Genomic DNA, 20,872 nt, shown 5'->3' on the forward strand with positions numbered 1-20,872 from the left:
TTCCCAACGAAATCTCGTCGCCGTGCCATCGTCGTCATCATCACGGTGTCCTCAGTATTGTCTCGGACAGCGTTGCCCTATAATCATTCTCGCTGTTGTCATCGGTGCCTTGCCATTAGCACTTACAAACTAACGCCTGTCGACGCCTCTATGCAGCTACCATGCTTCATCCCGACGAACACTCGTGAAGGCAACAAAATGGTTGCTGCATTCGATATATATATATATATATATATATATATATATATATATATATATATATATATATATATATATATATATATATATTGTTATTGTTCCAAGAGTTAGAATAATGAAGACATTCGCAACGGTAATAGAAACAAACGGTATGAGTTAATTTAAATGCAAAACGTGTAAGGCGAGAACATTTACTATCTGAATACACAGCGGTCCTTTCCCGCTGAGATTGAGTCAGCAGGTGCAAGAAGATCAAAGTATAGCAGCTGAGAACCTAAAACAAAATACTTCAGATGGATTATTTATGACGAGGCTTTCGATATGAATGACAGCACATGCAAGCAGTTTCACTTACGAATCCTGTCTGCCTCCGGCGCGCGAGTAGCAAATTCGTACTGTCAGGGTTGCTTTGCATTCAAATGTATAAACAAATAAACAAATTTAGTAATTGAGAGTTATTATTATTATTATTATTATTATTATTATTATTATTATTATTATTATTATTATTATTATTATTATTATTATTATTATTATTAATATTATTATTATTAAAGTTATTTGTGCACAGTCTTGTTCAGTATGAGAGCAAGTATGTAACTGCATTCATATGAAAAATGTTGTTCAGATATAACTAAAATTATGGACTGACAGCGCCTTAAGGCAGAATTCTGCCGTAATACTAATAATAACCATCGACACAATAGAACTTAGTATTATTCCCCGTATCCCCGTATCCGTATTATCCGTATTATTCCCCGCACACAAACGCATATACTCGCTGCGTTGACTCGGTGGCTGTGGCGTTGTGCCGCCGAGCACGAGGTGGCTGGTTCGACTCCCGGTCGTCCATTGGGGACAGAATACAGCAACGTTCGTGCACCGAGGTTTTAGTACACGCGAGGAACACCATGCTGTCAACGCTAATCGATGGTTATCCGCTACAGCGTCTCCAATATGTTAAACGGGGATATTAGGTGCGCTAAAAAAGAAATAAAGAATGTTGTGAATCACGTGTCCAAAGTTTCCCTTCTCACCGGTTGTCGTCTGCAACGTTTATGTGGAATGCAGAAACGAGGAGCCTGCAAATGTATATTTATTTTATTTTTACCCCGTCAGGAACGATCAGTTCTGCAGAATCTCCGCTATGCCAAATGAATTGTGGCAATCGCGATTTCTTGGCGATCTTACGAGTACATGCCTACGTTTGGAGAGGTATCGCCTGTCGCAATCAACCAAGATCCACCACGTATTTTTATTCCGCAATTCTCTTGCGCTGCCTTGACCCCTTTTCCTGGCGGTGTCATTCGCCGGTGTTGTGCAACATGCTTCTCATCTTCGGTCCGTGTCCTGCGCAGCCAGTCTACGTTTGTTCAGAAATACTGTCCAGGGGGATGCAAATCCTAATATGCCATTACAACATCGTAGTTCAGAAAAAAGCGCATTGCTTTATTTAGAAGGAGTGTAGTCTGCGGTCGTTGTACTTTATTAAATCCTGGGTAGTTTGTTGTTTCCGTGACTGCAAACAGTTGTAATATATAGCGATGCTAATTACGACAAACGATTACGTCCTTTATTGTTTGTTCTAAAAAATTGTGGAGGCTTTGTTGTTCGGTTGCATCTGTCTGTCGCGTTCACTGAATTGATTTCTAGACCCAGAACCAACATTTTCCGTGAGAATGCAATGCTGTCACGCAACCGGTGATCCAACTTTTCCTTATTGATTCATATCGCCTTCGACCGGTACGCCACGCGGATTCTCATAGCCATAAAAACTTGATTTTGGCACATTGGACCTCTAATAACAAACAAAGGCAAAATGGAAACAAACATAAATTAACGCAGGATATTTGTAAAAAAAATATTAGGAATCACGCGAAGAGGTTTACAGTGCGGAATGCGGTTGTGTTTATGTTTGGTCCAATTTATGCCTTCTCTATGAGAAACCTAATCAAATCAGCTTTGGAATGCTTACTCTGCCAGCGGTGAATTTTTTTTTCTTTCAAATCCCTTCTTAATATATGACGTCTTCTCAGCGACCTTGGAACCAACTTGTCGTCGTCTGTACAATAGAAAATCCCGATATATATCCGTGCACTTCCGCTATTCCCGCAAATCCGCAAATCTCGCAAATCGCTGTCATGGATATCTTGTTTTGCTGAGGCAAAGTGAGAAGGTGCAATACTTGACATATGCTGAGCGAAACTGTACCCTCCTTTTTCTTATTTGCGGGTTGATTGCTATACTTCACAAAGCGAGAAACTGCACTTTTCTGATTAGTCCGAGAGCAATGCACAGTTCGGAACAGACAGCGGCTGCCGACGACAACGGCGTCCCTACACTTTGTGCAATACTTGGCAAAGTGATAGGATTGTCGCGAAATATAATTTGTTCATCTTGAATGTGCGAAAAGAATGACAGATATTTTTTTTGTGTGCAGCAATCAGTGAAGTTACAGGACAAGGGGCACCACTTTGCCTTTTCGCGTGCGTTGGTCCGGCAAGGACGCTAGAAGCGATGTAATGACTGTTGTAATGACGCACTTGAACGGCTGTTGTTTCGTATATGATCTTATAGAGAGAATTTTTGTAAAAGTGTTTTCATCAACTTAGACCCCCTTAACATTCTGGCGCATGTTCGGGCTCGTACTTTTGTCACTGACAGAATTATAGTACTTAATTATATTTATGAATGCTGTGACACTAACACCCTACAAAAGCTCATAGAACACCTGATACACTGCGATAGGGGTGCGATGGATCAATGCTTCAAGAGAAAGGCGTGTCCGGTTCATGCTAACCACCCATAGCCATAATTCGTTTGTTATACGTATCTATATATTGTTTGATTGTTTGCATGTACACTGCGACTAACAGTTCCTACATCACAGTTGTTAAACAGCATACAACGAAATTGTATAAGCATTATCGTTGCCGTACATTGAGCGACAAATTACGCCACCTGTACTGCTGAAAACCACAAAAAGTAGAAACCTCAGGGCATCAATGCTAGACCGGAGCGCGCCACTGCGACATTCCTCATGAGCCGAAGCGAACTATAGGGAGCTATACCTCATTAGTCAATGAAAGCAACATATTCAGAATAATTTTCTGCATCCATGACAACGTGTGGCCATCCGGCAACAGTCGGTGTTGACCTATGTTGCAAAATGTTATTTTCTTTCCGAACAATTGTAAAGCATCACTGCGAAAGAGAAATCTCAGAGCACGGGCCGAGTTGCAAAAGTTAGCGACAGGGATTTTAAAGGCGCGCGGTTTACGGTGGTGGCTTGCTGTGAAGCTTCTCTCTAGGGTTCCGTCGCAGTAGCGTGACGACTTTTCTCGCAGTTTCGCAAATATATAGCGGGTGTCAAGACAAACCGTGCACTTGAATAAAGTGTGAGTGACAGATCTGGTCATGTTTGTTGCTCGCTGGAAGCTGCCTTTTCGCGATGAGGCCGAGCGCAGAACTATTGAAATGTCCCCTTCGGTTGTAAACCAACGGCGTAGATATCCCTGATGTCACTAGAGAACGACCCACAAGGGATCTTGTGCACAGTTTATGAAATTTCTCTTGAAGATATCTTGGCAGGAGTGTCAATTGAACTGTATCGCATGCTGAACGCGCCCACTTGTCACACATTCGTTAGCAATGAGAGGGCTTCCGGATGATTGAGGTAGCGCAGAGCTCATGGGGACTCCGTGAATGCTATCGGACACTCAAGTTTAAAAACAAAACGTAACTACGCGAATGTTCCCAAAATACGAGTCTAGAGCTTCCGTAGACATCTTCCAAGACGTGTGGTGCAGCGCAAGAGACGGGAAAGTAGGTGACACGGGAACAGAAAAGCGAAACTTACCGTAGCGTCTCCCAGTGCAGAGCACGTGCAAAGATCGGAGGTAGTACACTGGCGCGACGGAGGTGTGCGCTGGCTCGATTTACCGATCTGATCTCGACGGCGGCTTTCCCGCAGGAAACCGCGCCGGCGACATTCGCGTTACGTATGCCCGGCACGGCCCGCTCATTGGTTGACCCCCAGCTACTAACCTGCGCGAGAGAGAGAAGCTTGCAGGACGGCGCTGGTAGCAGTCGAAGAAAGGGAGCAGCGGTGACGGCAGCTAGCGAAAAAAAGGAGCGCGGCCTTTAGACGGTGGTTGTGAGAAGTGAGCGAGGCCCCACCGGAACAAAGAGAGCCGCTTTCACTTTCTTTCCTTCCTTGCTTCCGACGCTGCGGCGGAAGGATGGCGCGTCTGCTTCTTCTTTCCCATTCTGACAAGCTCGGCCGCAAAGCACGCTTGTCAGGAGACCGGCGTGGGCCGGCGCTCACCATTCCACCTGCTGCGTCCATTCGCTATTGGCAGTGTGCACGGTTGTAGTAGTGGCATCAACGGTGCAAGCAGATCTTGGTTGGCATAACTTCACGGACGTTTGCTCAGCCCAGAGGTTATTGTAACAGATTACACTAGGCTGCGCTTCTGCTAACGTATAAAACCAGTGCTGTACAATTTCTATTAATCGAATCTCGAAGGTGGTTGTCTCTCCGTCTGGGTTGCTCGAGGAGAGACAGAAATATACCGGAAGTGGTGGCCTGTTTTCTGCCAACCACCGAGCAACGCACGTTGCTCAATGTAGCTGGCTGTGTAGTCACTGTCAAGAGAGAGAGAGAGATAAAAGGAAGGCAGGGATGTTAACCAGTCAAGTGTACGGTTGGCTACCCTGCTCTTGGGGAAGGGAGTAGGGGAATAGAAAGAAGGGAGAGAAAGAGAGAGATGGGGGTAGACAGATGTCCACGAAATGCACTACAGAGTCAAAATCGCTCGCACAAGCCAGACGTTCTCAGAAAGCACAGAAACGCCTCTAGTGCCTTCTGAGCCAATGATCGGTGGGGACGGTGTTCTAATATTGTCTGTTCCCTCAGCAGACGATCATCTAGTTTCCTGAATGCGATAGTCATAAATTATTTTTGTGCTTCAAACTGAAGACGCTGTCAAAATGCGTGATGTCACTACAACATTGTTGTGCTGGCACAGTGACTTAGCGCCAAAACATGTCTTGAAAAACCGTGCCCATGTGCGGACTGGTCCAAAACAAATGCGGCAGAGTAGATAGCCTCGGCTTTGATGCGACCTCTTGTCGGCGAATGCGCACTGACCTGAGTATCCATAAACTGGGCCGACTACTTAGCAGTTTTGTGCAGGGGACGTTGCAAACCATATTTATCAGTGGATAGCAAGGAGCGAGCTAATAGAAGTGCTGTGACGGGAACGACTAAAAAATGCACTGTGTATCATAAATGCCAGTTTGGTAATCTTGCAGTGCTCAGCAACCGGGATGCACCCATCATGTGTCCGTTCATTTGTGTCACGTTAGGGCTAATTTCCGCTGTCAATGGCCAAGACGTGCGGCGCAGGGAAGGAAATGTGACCTCTTTAGTATCGTCCACTTATCACCTTCCAAGTCCTGACGTGCGTATGTATGTCTTTCAATCCAATCTTGAAAGCGAGCTGCGTCCGAGAAATGTGCTGATGTTTACAAAGTTTCCTGAGCGAGACATGCCTGCTTAACAGTAGCACTAGTGTCCGTGCGTCATGATTCTACTAATTGTTGCATTTGTTTTTATTTTAGAGATGGCAAGACAGGGTTTCCCACTGCATTGTGTCTATTAGTCTAACCCACTGCGGATGATAGGTCCGGTCCGATAGAGAAGTAATTACTGCGTTCCGCTAAGTCGGTTCCGAAAACACGTTTCTCTTGGGGTGTGTATTCCCAGACAGATAAATAAAGATCAGAATAATGTACTTAAATTATGACTTGAGGGCAATTTAGGGAAGGGAGGAAGAGGAATGATCGAAGTATGTCTCATTATGGAAGCCTTACTTGCGAAGTCTCAAAGTTAGCTAAATGCCTCGCTCCACCGATTGCGGCTCAGTGAGCACAAAGGGACGGCTGCTCGCGCTGCGATGAATGACAGTGTCTGACTAAGCGTCTTGGCATGCTGAACGGATATGGTGAGTTTACCGTTTATATTCTGTCTCGAAAATGCGGCACCCGAGTAGAAGCTACAGCTCGCGTCAGCCAATCAATAGAGCAGTAGGTCGCATGCACGTGTCTCCACACTATTTGTCAGAGAGATGTCTGCTCCGTCTCGAGCGCAGTCTCAAAAGCCGGATCAAAATATTACGAACTCAAATTTGTGCAAACAGTTTCGAATTTCGTGAGAAAAAAATGTGTATGAACTTTATATGGCGGGCTAAATTGAATACGGTGTTTTCGAATATGAAGCACGTTTTGGGATTCATAGTTACGCCATACAGGACCACCAATTATTATTTAAATTACTGAACCGTTAATTGAGTAATTATGAAAAGAAAAATTCCTAGTTTGAGGGATGACGACTGTTGAAGGAAGACCGCATGTGCCATCCTCGTATCCCATCGTAGAGCCATGAGTGGGCTTGAGAATGGTAGGCCAGTTTTGATGTGGGCCCAGGCCAGACTCGGCCCTATAGGAGCTTCGGGCTCGGCTCGGCCTCGTTCTTCATTCGAGCCTGTAATAGGCCTGATTATGGCGTTTATAAAATCGCGAAGCAATCGTCTACGAAAATTTCCACCCGCACAGAATTATGATTCAGTGGTGCTGGCAGGCCTATGGGAAAGCAGAGGCGAGCAGGCTACGTCATAGTGTATAGCCGTATACTCCATCGATTAGCGTACGTTAACGGCCCCCCTCCGACTCAGGCAAAACAGTGTCAGTGGCCACGCGCCCCACCTCTGTACGCCCCACTTTTTTCGTGTACGCGACACTGGGAAACTCTGGTCAACGTAGTTCCCAGGTTCTTAAGACCTCAATTCCTTCAACTGAGCTTCGCGATGGGACACTGAAGGCCCGATGTTCGAATGCCGGTGGCGAGATGAGCGCAATCGGCCCCGTCGGACAACAATGGAAGGCGTGTTTGCTGGGTGATGAGTGGCGGCGAACAACGAACTTCAAGAGCGGCAAGACGTCACACAGTTGGAGCAAAATGACAGTAGTTACGCCATTTGCATTGCGATGAGTAATAAGGGATGGGACACCTGCTAGAATACTGAAAGGCTAACATAAAAGAAATTTTGTAGACAGTTTTCTCTTGGCAAAAGTGTTCCTCGTAAAGCAGCGAGAAATGCAAGCAATGAAATAAATTTCATTGCAGCTGGTTACGTTATTGAAAAGCAGACGGGGTCTTTAAAGCAGTCTTTGGATAACCTTTTGTTTCTGCAGAAAAGTATCCAGACTTTCGGCAGCAGTGAATAATGTGGCGTCTTCCATTGCCTTACATGTGACCACTATAATGCAAAAACAATATGAAACAAATTTTAAGAGCTTTCTAAAAGGGATGAAATATTTCATCAACGTAGCAACGAATAAATTACTGTATATACATTCAACCATAATGTTACGTGCTCAGGCATAGTGCAACTCGGTACTGTTTTCCATTGAACTTCTTAATTATTTGTTCCAGCGAGTTAAATAATGTGCCGAATTTCATCACAAAATTAGTCCAACACAATTTAAGACCTTTCAGTTGCTCATAAATACATACTTAGAACCAACGCTGATGCTGCAATGTCTTGCAGCGTTGGTGAATGGGATATGGAACAGAGCAGAACGCAGAAAAAAATATTATCTCCCATTGCAATTTTAACGAAGTTTTCATACCTTAAACAGTGCCGTCCTCATGCTCATTGCTTTATGCTTGTCCTTTCTGGCGCTACGCGGTTTTGCAGTGAGTCCGCGAGATCGAAGCATGAATTTGATGGAGAAAAAAAGAAACTGCGTTGTCCACTCTGTAGATGCACTCTGCAAAACCCTCCCCCATACCGTACTACTATTTCAGAAATGCAGTAGGGGCGTTAATATCACACAGCAACGCGCGAGCGTAATGGACAAATGTAATTTCTTATTTCTCATTTACTTGTTCATTCGTCAGCAACAAATCCAGTGGCAAACCTGACACAATCAAATCTACCTCTGTAGTGAAGAGCCTCCGTGCGGCTGGTGCCTTCACAATAACTGAGATCTGAACCTGGCTTCGTTCAGAATCATCGGCTAACGGGTCAAACCTGGCCGCGTCGCGAAAGGGCCAAGTACGAAACCACCGGGCCGGGCTTGTACGGGCAAGCGCCTGACACTTTCAGGCTTGGCCCGGGCCAGGGCCAGAAAACCTGGCCTGTGCAGGGCTTCCATAACCTGTCCTGTCCCTCTAAAAACTTGGACCATTTCAGGTGGAACACCTTGCATATAAATCATGCATTAACGTCGGACGGGCTTAGACGTTCGTCTTTAGAACATGTTTGCTGTGAAGAGTATGGGACATGTACTTGCGCAAGAACATTCTGTCTGGACTCGTTACTCCTGCGCTTAGTGCGTCTATAGTGCACATCTGCATATTAGACAGCGTCGCAGCTCACTGTACTACAGGCTAATTACCTGCCATCTACATCTCTCTTTCCCAATCGCTACCCCTTACGCCGGGGAGGAGTAGTAGGTTAGATACACGCGCTCCAGGCCGACCTCGCCTCCTTTCTCTTTATTAGTATCTCCTCCTCATGCATCGTATCTGCGAAGTTCCCTTTTTTTCGTGCTGAATGACTGTTAAGTGCTAGATGCTCCGAAATGTCTTACTTTAGAGCATAAAGGCACATAGTGGTATGACAATCATCTTTCGTTTTTTCCCCTGACGCGTCTAAATATGTCTTCACTCTAGAGCAAGGTGCTGTAATGAGGGTGTATTATAACTCGAGCGAAATGGGGCATTCGTTTTGTAAAGGCTGATAGACACTGTGTACCTGCTTGCTCTTTTCTTCAGCGTCACCGCGTGGGATGGAATTACAGGTTGCCTTATTGCAGACAATTGTAGCTGCTGTTCTTCGAAACAGTAATGCCAGGTAACACGAACAGTCTTATTTTCACTGCCCAACTCGCCTCCACACAAGAGCTCGAATTATAACCGCACACAACTGAGTGAGATCTAAAACACAGTAGCACAGAAAAATTCGGTAACTTCTGAAATATTCGCTTCTATTGTCGCGTGCTTGTTGCTTCTCTTGAATGGGCACCCGGAAGCATTTTAAGTAATCAAGCCTCCTATTCCAGGCAGACGTCCAAGCCCTTCATGCTTTCTACTGCGATCATTGCAATGTCACTCAGTATTTTCACAGCTTAACAACGGTGAGACGCTTCATAACACCGTCAGTCAGATACACCCCATTCGTGAAAGCGCACATGTGCCTGCGTGTGTGCGTGCGTGTGTGTGTGTGTGTGTGTGTGTGTGTGTGTGTGTGTGTGTGTGTGTGTGTGTGTTTGTGTGTGTGTGTGTGTGTGTGTGAGAGAGAGAGAGAGAGAGAGAGAGAGAGAGAGAGAGAGAGAAGAACGCACTCGGGTAATGTGGGGCGCAACTCAATTTTATCAGCGTTTGCTCGGCAGGTGCTCTTTTTCCATTAAATTCAATAGCCAGGCGGTCGAGGAAATGGCGTCATCAAAAAACGTAAGCTTACCTGATGCTAACATTTGTGAGAGCCCATCTTACAGCATGCAGGCATCAGTGGAAAGCGTCCAGGACGCATTCATAACGTTTGTGCGTTGAAAAGAGCTCAATGCATGCCACCAACGAAACTGTCCTTTGGCGTAGTGTGTAGGCGAAATGCGGCCTGGGTAGATGAATACCAAATAACACTAAGTGGCGTTACATCAGTTGAGTACTACAACCTTTTACACATTCGGAACGACGGTGTTCACTGTCCTTACCAATCGGAGTCGTGTCCCCACCAACCTTTCCCGCAAGCACATCCCTCGTCGCACGGTAGCATGGCACGACGGATTGTCGTAAGCGCGAATACACTTCGCCTTCATTGCTTTGCTTTTCGTCATATCGGTAAAAGTTCAGTGTAGCACAAAAATGACACAAAGCTCGTCATCTGGAGGCATGAGTATTATGACCTGATAATTTAAGCTACAATTTTAAGTGCACATTCGCACCGAAGAAAAGAACAACAATAATAGCATGGAGTCTAGTCAGAAGCTGGAAATGAGTCCGTCTTTACCAATGATAATGATGTAATGCCACCTTTCGGAATGTCTGTGTCGCCTATACCCGATGTTCAAATAAGCGAACCAGGTATGCTAAACATGCTTTTAAATCTGAACACACAAAAAAAATCTTCTGACCCGTCGGGCAACATTCCAAACAGATTTTTAAAACAGTATGCAGAATGGGCATAAAAGTACTTGAACGTTCTGTTAATGAGGTCATTGTGCGAGGAACAAGTACCGAGTGACTGGCAGACAGCGAGAGTGAAGCCACTACGTAAAACAGGGAAAAAGCATTGCATTCAAAACTACCTTCCAATTTGTTTCTCATCTACGGTATGTAAGCTTTCGGAACACATAATCCATAATCATATCTCAGAATTCTTGGACGACTACAATATACTAACAAAGTATCAACACGGATTCAGAAAAGGCTACTCTACCATCACCCAATTGGTTTTAACAGTGCACGACTTTGCGAAAGCAATTAACAATGGCAAACAAATAGATGCTATTTTCATGGGCTTTTCAGAGGCTTTCGACAAGGTTACACAAAAAACTACTTCACAATTGATTAAGGTACTGAAAAATTCCCGACTAATTAATTGGTTCACAGCATACCTTGAAGGCAGAGAACGGTTTGATGTTTTTAATGATCATTCTTCTCAACGACTTCCGGTAGACTCTGGTGTTCCCCAGGGCTCGGTCCTTGGGCCTCTTTTGTTCCTTCTATTCATTGATGATATGCTGCATGGCATTCCAATTATGGGCTTTATGTTAAGCTTATGCTAAATTATGTTAAATTATGGTTAAGCTTTATGCTGATGACTATGTATTGTACTCAGAAAGAGACAATACTACTGACCAGGAGTTGCTGAACGATGCTTTTCGACAAATTGTTGCCTGGTGCGATGTTGGCAAATGTCGATTAATTTCGAGAAAACTGTTTTTATGTCCATTGCACATAAGAAGGATCAACTAACGTTTCCGTACGGTAGTAATAACATATTTCTTTTCAAAGTAACACATTGTAAGTATCTCGAACTCTGGATCACTAATGACCTCACATGGACTAAGCAACTCGAAGCGAATGCTAACCGCTAGCTGTTTTCTTTTCTTTCTTTTTTTGAAAAGGGGAGGGCTTTGAAAATTTCTACTCCCACTGTACGCCTACTCGCATATAGAGCTGTAATTCTGCCTATACTACACTATGCATGTCTAAATTGGGACCCTTTTACTAAAACTGGCGTTAGCAAGATAAAAATGGTGCAAAGAAAAGCAGCTGTTTTCATTTATAGCAGCTTCGGACACGCTTCACTCACAGACCTCTTAAAAAAAAGCAAACCTGCCATCATTAACGCAAAGAAACCGTGTATCACGACTAAAATTCATTTTTCAACTTATTAACGGTCACTATAAGACATATCTGAATGGAAAAATTATTTTTTCATCTGGTTACACTACTAAACGAAGACATAGTCGAACAATAACCCCATTTCTCACACGTACTAATTGTTTTAAGTATTCCTTTTTTCCACGAACAGTACTTGAATGGAATCATCTAACCAATGACGAAGTCTTAAAATCATCACTTTCAGCGTTTGTTTCAAGCATTGAGTAAAAATTTGTTGTCTTGCTGTGCCACTGCTATCTTCAGGCTCTGTTGAACTGATTTGTATTGTGTTCGTTGCCTATGCTATAGTGTTCTTTACATGCGTATTGCATCCCACTCAGCTAGAATCCTCAGTGTGGATTGCAGTATTGATACATAAAAACGAATAAATAAATCACACCAATTAATGTGCCGTTGAAGGCATTGACAAGTGGTATGGGTGCTAAGATTGCGCTCCTAGTACAATTTTAGCGCGCATGTCCAGGAATTTTGGGCATTGCACCTTCTGCAATCTGTTGAACTTCGCCGCAACACACTAGCGTAAATCAATGGGCGGCACTTCCCAAAATTGCACTTAAAAGGATCTATCTAGTTTCAACAAGTTTTTGCTAGCAACGTCGAAATGGTACTTCCTTCTAATTGCATGAGCATTCACGGTACTTAGTCCGCCGTCGATGTTTTATAGCAATGTTTTGGTCCTGACGAAAAACACTGTCTCGAGAGCGTTTTTGACGTTGCTAACAAAAACTTCTTGAAACTATATAGATCCTTCTAAATGCGATTTTTGAAAGTGCTCCCGATTGAGTTACGCTCTCGACGTTGCTCTCGACGTTGCTAACAAAAGCTTGTTGAAACTATATAGATCCCTTTAAATGCAATTTTTGAAAGTGCTGCCGATTGAGTTACGCTAGTGTGTTGCGGCGAAGTTCAACAGATTGCCGAAGGGGCAATGCCCAAAATTCCTGTGTATGATAGCGAAATAATTTCTTGCGCTAGAAGACGTGGACTAAAAAAAGGGGGTACAGGGCACACGAACGCAAAAAACAATTCGAAATGCATAAGCAACTTGACCAATTCACCACTTTGACGGGGTATGATTTATAAGATTGTGTGAACGGAAGGACACAATGTACACATATATAATGTAGCCTACATGTAAACGTGTGCCGATCTTTAAATGGCTGATTCTCAATTGGTTAGGTCGGCCAGAACAACATGAATGTGGTCCAGAGCTGCACAGAGCACGTTCATTGAACTTCAGACATTTGTGGAAACAGGTCAGCGTAACCACTTTCCATCTGTGTCGCACGACGTTTGACCAGGCACAACGTAATTAATGCTGCGACAGGAATCAATTCGGCCCAGCTTGCCTTTGGAGAGAAATGACTCTCGCGGAAGAAGTGGGGTTGGCACAACGTTAGGGGCGTGGGTGCAAACGTATACTCTGTCGGCCATATTGAAAAAAACCACGACGCTGCGGATGCCAAGCCATATTGTCTACGTGGTTTACTGCACGTCAGTAGAGCGATGACACCATTTCACGTGGCTCTACAAGCTACTTTGATCGCAGCATCTTGTCCAGCTGTTAAATGCGCCGTTGTCCCATCTCAATGTAACGCGGTAGGTCGTCTCCTTCGAGACATCCCCAATGGCAGTGGCCTCCTTTAGTTCTTGGTCTCGTGTACACCACTAATCGGACTAGAGCAAACAGTTGTTAGGCACGAACGTCGGAAGTCTAGCTTTTCGCTATAAAAGAGGGAGAGAAAAAGAGGAACAAAGGCAAATGGAGAGGCGTTAACTTATGACAGTATTCGATTTGCTACCTTCCTCTTGAGGAGGCGAAAAGGAGAAGGTAAAATATATAGGAAGAAAGAATTGTGTCTGAGCATGATATAAACCAGTTGGACCGGGGGAAAGCAGCAGTAATGTAGATAACTGCCGAGAACGCAGCGCAGTAGTGACGGGGACAAAGAACACACAGTACATGAAACGAGTACTGACTGACAACTGAAGTTTTGCTGCAGATACGGCGCATTTATATCTGCGCAAAGAGCATTATCGCATTTCCATTCACAATCTGCCTCGCCGAAACCCCCTAGAAATTATATATTAACCTATCAGACAACCATTCCGCGCAATCTCTAACAATATAACCGTTCGCGCGTGTGTTAGATGTCTGGCCGCGTGTGCTATGTGCCCGTTATTATTGCGCTGCGTTCTCGCCAGTTATCTGTGGCTCAACATTCTGAAATGAATATTCTGCTCGAAATATAGAATTAATCTCGTTTATGAATGCTTTAACGACTGTGCGTTTATTCCAATAACGCCACGTATTTGACAATTTTTCAACCTCCTCAAATTTAGCTTTCTGCACAGGTAAGACGCGATAAATGTTACTTTTCTATCATTCTAAGCACGCAGAAAAAAAAGAAGAAGAATGTGCTCCGCAGTTGCAAGTATGCGACCTGCGGAGCTTCCGGCAAGTTAGGACTCCAATCCATAGTAAATCAAGCATCGAACTGGCTACGCGATATTGATTTCGCTCGTTCAGCAACGCTGGCCTGTCGACGCGTTCGCGCCGATTCCGTGGCATGCACGCGTATCTGCGACCCGCTCGCTGCGGCGCGGACGCGACTTCAATAGGTAATTTCCGCCGTGGCCCATCCGCCGCTACTGCGGATCGCGCGCTTCGCACAGTCCAAAGCGCACGCACTGGAGGATAAAGAGGCGCCCAAATATCTCGATGCGTGCATCGTCCCGAAAGGAAGCGCGCGCTCGCTGTGCGGCGAAAGGTAAAACTGGTCGGCACCCAACCCGGGGCCCCTAAGCGCATTCGACGCGCTGTCACGAACGCGGGCTTCGCTCGACGTTCGGGCCTTACGCGGCGCTCCGGAACTGTGGCACGCGGCGCCTCGCGCAGCGCGCACGCTCGCCGCTCTGTGCGTTCTCATCTATCTAACTGCCAGATTGCGCGCGAGACAAGCGGCTCGCGTCGCCTTTGTGCAGTGTTCCTACACAGGTTGAAGGTGAGAAATGTGCGGAACTAGAAATATTCAGAACGTGTCGAACCATTCTCCGCGAAAAATTCACTCACCGCCCCTTCTATATTCTCTTCCGCCATCATTCTTACATGCTTGAGCACGGGCACCAATCTAGGGCGCTAAGTTCATCGGCGGGCTTGACTCCCGTGAACAGGCTGCCTGTTCCGTACCGTTGGCCAAGCTGAGTCCGTTTGCACGATACGTTTTTTGCAAATGAACGTTCGTGGTTGTCCGAATTTGGCTGGCGACATGCACCCCTCCGTCTCCGTCTTCCGCGAAGTTGCTTCAAGCGAGCCGTGCTGATTAACGCACGTACTTTCGTATCCTATCGATAATTTTGTGCCACAAGGGATCGACGCAGAGGATGAGAAGGCGCGCAGCGCTCGGGGACATATGCTGGCGTGCGGCACGAAGTACCCGCGTTTGAGGAGAAGGGCGGGTACCGGAAACTCGCAAATGTGCGTTTGTGCGTTCGCCTAGGAAAGGGTGATTGTTATTGTGCACGGTCAAGCGCCGGAGTCCCCTTTCGAGTAATTTTCGTGATAGCCTAGTAATGCATGCCACGCTTCCTCCTCTGGGCTTTATTCGTTGATTTTATTTTTATTAGAACGGCCGTCGTCACAGTTAAGGATTAAAGCAGGAGTCATACCCTGCGCAGTTGGCGACGGCCGTGAGCGCTATTTCTCCAGAAAGAGAGAGCGTGCGTGCGTGTGAGTTATGTTTATTGAAACAATGGTGGATGTGTAGAACGAAGGAGCTGAATCTGTGGCCTGCATGCTACTCTGTGCAGGAGTAAAGGGGATGGTGGGAAAAGCAAAATGAAAGCGACGTGACGGTGATAGGCATATAAAACTATGGTTTTCGCATTTACTATGTGCACGTTTTCTCTGCGTATGTTTGTGATATATCGGTACAATTGATTTTTTTTTTGTATAAAGGATCACTATTCCTGTGATCAGCTCGATGCAGCATACTTCTTAACCACACTTGTGATTTGTCTTTTCGCAACGCCATGCCACTGGCTGTACCCGAACTGACGAAGACTCTCGCAAAACTGGCTCTGCTCTCGCTGCTTTTAAACTGACGCGCACAAAGATTTAGCAGTGTCAGGGGTCGTGTTCTGAATGAATTAAGACTCAGTTTGAACCGGAATAACGCTAGTGAATAAGCGTTGCACAAGAAACAATCAAATGATGCGAAAAGCTATGTGGCACTTGACCATCGCCGTTTAAAGGTAGTGCTGGCGTTCAAAGCGACCAATCAACGCTTCGTAATAACGCTTTCAACCTCTTTTCATAACACTACACGTCACGACTGTATTAGATTGGAGTGGATCGTCATGTGTCACTGGTTTATTCCCAGGTTATTCCACGACCTTTCTTTCTTTCTTTCTTTCTTTCTTTCTTTCTTTCTTTCTTTCTTTCTTTCTTTCTTTCTTTCTTTCTTTCTTTCTTTCTTTCTTTCTTTCCTTCCTTCCCAAATGGCCATGTCGTCACGTGCGTTCATTGTCTACGCCGGTATAATATAAGGATTTGTATCTCTTCATTCTATTCGATTCTTATCATCTACCGTTCTTGATGTGGACGATGCCGGTGATAAAGTGGGCGGAGTGCCACTCGGACGACTGGCGAAGTGCGAAAAGGAATGCAGCATCGGAATAGAAACGTCGCATTATCCCGGACCAGGTTTCTGTTGGAGTCTGGCACATCACATTCCTCCCTGCGCAAGGTGCAATGACTAGTCGACGATCGTGCACGTCATGTAAAACTCCAAATTTGACATCTGAATAGGCCCCATTTGTTATTAAATCAGCCTGGCCTTCTTCGAATGGGGGGAAAACGAACCAGTGAGTACGTAACGCGTTTGTATGTACAGGATGTCCCAGCTAATGTTAGCCAAGCTCTTAGAAACCAAATATAGAATATACGAGGACGCAACCAATGTTATTCTGTCAGCAATGATAAACTGCACAAGGAAGATTTTTTTTTCACAGAACTATCGACAATTAGATGAAATTAATTACCGAACTTTTTCATTGCTGAATTGAGGGCGCGAATTTTGATAGAAAAATAATTATTGTATTTTAAAACAACCGTTTCGGTTATTTTTAGTGTGCCATGTCTCGCGTAATTATTTTTCACGCGGAGAAGGTAGCTCGCAGTTCGCGGTGATCAGCGCCAATATCGATGCCTGGCCACTTTCACGTGGCAGCCGGACCAGGCAATTTGCAGAGTTAATAATTCCGAGTAACTCCTAGGATTGCTGGTGTCGCGGCACTCAGACGCGTAATCATGCGGCTTTTTTCATATTTCGCACGTTTTCTTTATAAGGTGGAAAAAATAATTATGCGAGACATCACTCGCTGAAAGCAACTGAATGGGGTGTTTTAAAACAAAATGATTGCGTTTCTATCAAAACTCGCGCCCTCAATTCAGTAATTAAAATTTCGTTAAATAATCTTATCCAATTATGGATAGTTCAGCTATGACAAAAGATGCACCTGGTGCACTACGTCACTGCTGACAGAATACCATTGGTTGCGTCCTCATGTGTTCTATCTTTGGTATTCAAGAGCTTGCTTACGTTAGCCGGGCACCCTGTACACGTACGTTAGGCGTTAGCTGGGTATACGTTACGCGTTTTGCATGAGTTGTTTCCATAAGGTAAAAGCAGCATGCTTTTGAGACAGGACTGTTATGTGAATTCTTTTTACGTTCAAAGTTATATAGCAGGTGCAATCACAATATTTGGCGTTTATTTTTGTTGTAGAGCTACGTGACTGTATGCCTCACATTTGAGTTGTTCGGATTTTCTTTTTCTTCTTTTCGTAGATGGAGGGAGGAGGCTGTGCTTTGCCTTTGAGCTCAAAATCGACTGACGCAGAAACCTCGGTCCACTTCAACGCATTCTTACGTGATAAGATATTCGTTAATGCGGCCCATAATTGGGCATAGAAGCAGCTTCTGCTTGCCTAACAATGAAAGGTTTGAAAGAGGAAAGAGTGTCAGTATCTAGTGTTACGATGTCCAGTGAGAAAGGTAACGACTGAGAGAAGAGAAAGCGCAAGAAATGTTTCCCTTTAGCAGTCGATGACAACTGTAAAGAGCGGTATTCTTATTCTAAAATGCCATTGAAGTACGCTATCGCCAGCCCTTCCGCCTCAGCGAGGAATAGTATCCTATGCAAAACTATATAGTGTGCTCTTGCAAACAGGGCAATCTGATGCGTCTGGAAGGTCGCGTCTGGTTGCGGTACCATATTCGTCATTACGCTTACTTTCTTATTTTCTGTTAAGATAAGTAAATCCCCTTTGATTTCGATGCTAATAATGAATTTTCGTTTGATTAAAAATATTTAGTCTAAAGGGAAATTACTCATGACAAGCGGTAAGCTAAAAGCGAGCAGTGTAACCGCACTCCTGGGGCCGACAGCTTCGATTAAACCTCGCGCTCTAGTGATGGAATAGACTCAGAGATATTTGCGCCTTATTCACGAGAATATATCTTTATTGCAAGAAATCCTTCAGTACATATACCACTGTAGTATAGAGACTTTGTACGGTATTCGGCGCAGGCAATTTTTCTTGAAGATATATGCCATATTTTAAAGGTGTGGCGGCAGCAACAAACATCTTCAGCGCACTGTGCAAGCCTTTAGAGGTGGCAAACAAAAAAGAAACGCAGGGAGGCACACGCAGAGCTCACGCGGCACGCTACCACGCGGCCTTCCGCAGCGACCAGGGCAGTCGGGCGCTCGGCATTTGAATCTCGCTGGACGTGTCAGGTGGACGTGAGCGGTCGGTTCTCGCAAGGCGTACGTAGCCCGTTACTCTCTAGGATGCAGGACAGCACAGGACACCGCCGGATCGACAGGCACCACATCCCGCCCGAGCAGCTGCCCGAGCTGTTCGGCGCGCAGTTCTTTCGATTCCTGCCGGGCCTGGACGCGTCGGGCCGCTCCAGGACAGACGAGCCGTCTTCCTCAGAGGCAAGCACTCACCCTTGCATCCGTAGTTGTAAATGTAACGACGGCTATGGCTAGACTGTTTTGCTTCAGGGCGGAGCTTGCCATTTTCGCTATAGCGACCGTAACGCAGCAGCGCCGATGTGTTGATCATTCTTCTGTTGGTGCATGTCGGATTCGAGGCGTAGCTGCTATGTTAAATAAATAAATAAATAAATAAATAAATAAATAAATAAATAAATAAATAAATAAATAAATCAATCGATCGATCGATCGATGGATCAGTCTGTCAGCTACAGACAGTGAGCTACAGTTGCCACTTCACGGTTTGCCGGTGACCATTTGTGCGAACCTACCCGTGGTACCGTGCACAGCTTCGCTTGTCACCATCGTAGGCTGTGTCATCTACGGCGGGATCTACCGACACCAGGCAGCTGTACAGCGTCCACCTCCCCTCGCTGACGTCTGCCTCCACGCTGATGGCGAGAAGTGAAGAGGGCACCCTGGCAGCCCACTCCGGCGAGAGTCGCGTACTGCTGAAGAAGGTACACCACTCGCCAGTACGACAAAGAAATGATTGCTATCTTAATCGCCGAGGTTTGATGAAAGCTGATTGGGAATACGGCTTTCCCGCGCAAACGCTGATAGGGCGCTAGACGCGTCACAGTGAGCCGGACGACATGAACACTTTAATCGCCCTTGCGTTTTTCAAAGTCCAGTTGTAGTTGGGCTATAGGCAATAATTGTCGAATAATTATCACTTCGTGTGACTTCGGTGGGATAGTAAGCGCTAAAAAACATTGCGTTAAGCGTTTTCACACATAAGTATGGTGTCTGCCAAGGAGAAAACGGGATAGGAGGGCATCTGCTTCCGAGGCTGCTGTAGCTGTCTCGCTGCAACACTGTAGATGAGCAATTTCATATAGATTAAGCTCAGCCATTGACGCACAACGCCCCTACATTGTCTCCTCTGAGTGACCGAGCCAAGCACTGCTTAGCTTGTGTGACGTTGAGAGAAACGGCGAATCGCATTACGAGTACCCCCATGCCTCTCGCCACACTGTCTGGTAAACTCGAAGAGTGGTGTTGCTTTTGTGTTGTGGGACGCAGCACATAATCGCTCTTTCATTTTTGGCCTAGGAGGGGTCCGCGGAATCTCTGGCCAGCGGATCGGAGGCACGCACGATCCCCGCCTCGACCAGGGCAATGCTGGCGTAAGTGTCATTGACTGAATTTTTCAAAAACAACTTACACTTAGCAGCGCAGTAAAGAGGTTTATTTATTGCGTCTTTAATTCCAGTACAACTCTGAAGTCCGCAGTTATCGTTTCAAAAGAAGTCCAATGCGCATTCTCGTCCTTGAACGCAGGATACGCCGGAGCCGCATCCTGGGAATGCCGATGGCCTACTACGCGCTCCTCATTGGCAGCATGGCGCTGTGCGCCTTCTCCTATGCCTTCGCATCCAGGACGAGTGAGCTGCCTAGTAATTCTGCACACCTACATAGACGTAGTTCACTATACAACTTCATACATAGACGACTTCACTATACAGGCCGCATTCACGCACTTAACTGCCTTTCTATTGACGCATTATAAGGCAGTGAACAGAACTCACAAAAATATTTTTTTCCCTCTAAGCTTCAGAGAGAGTGCTTGTCACTCTGGCAGAGATTTCTTCTTGCAGCCCTTGTCGAGCATACCTGTCCGAGTGAATTTGTAATTTAGGCACTTGCAAACAAAAATTTCTGTCGGTAATCATTCTTGTAATCATTCAGTCAGTCTTGAAACACTGAACGAGTGCGCTCATCTAGGGCAGGTAACCAATCACGGGAGAAGGAAGCATTTTGAGATGCACTTCGCATGAACTCAAGCTCAACGATGTATTTGAAAAAGTATTTGTGTATAATCGCTGAATGCTGCGAGCACTAAACGATGGGGTAAATACGGGGTGGGTAACAAAGAAACTTATAATGAAAAAAAAATGATTGACGTTACAGGCACCAAGTGCGAGGAAAGGATATAGGAAGATTAAATTGTGAATGTAAGCCTTCAGATAAATAATATCTGCAGTACACGCATAATGAATAACTAGGAAAAATGAAGTTACCATTTTGACCTATTTCCCTCTTGAAGAGAAGTAGCTTGCGCAGGGTTCTGTGCATTCTCGACGGTAACCCCTCATTATTATTATATCTAATCTAACTTAATAAA

The sequence above is a fragment of the Dermacentor variabilis genome, chromosome 5 (genome assembly GCF_050947875.1).
Source record: "Dermacentor variabilis isolate Ectoservices chromosome 5, ASM5094787v1, whole genome shotgun sequence".
Classification (NCBI taxonomy): domain Eukaryota; kingdom Metazoa; phylum Arthropoda; class Arachnida; order Ixodida; family Ixodidae; genus Dermacentor; species Dermacentor variabilis.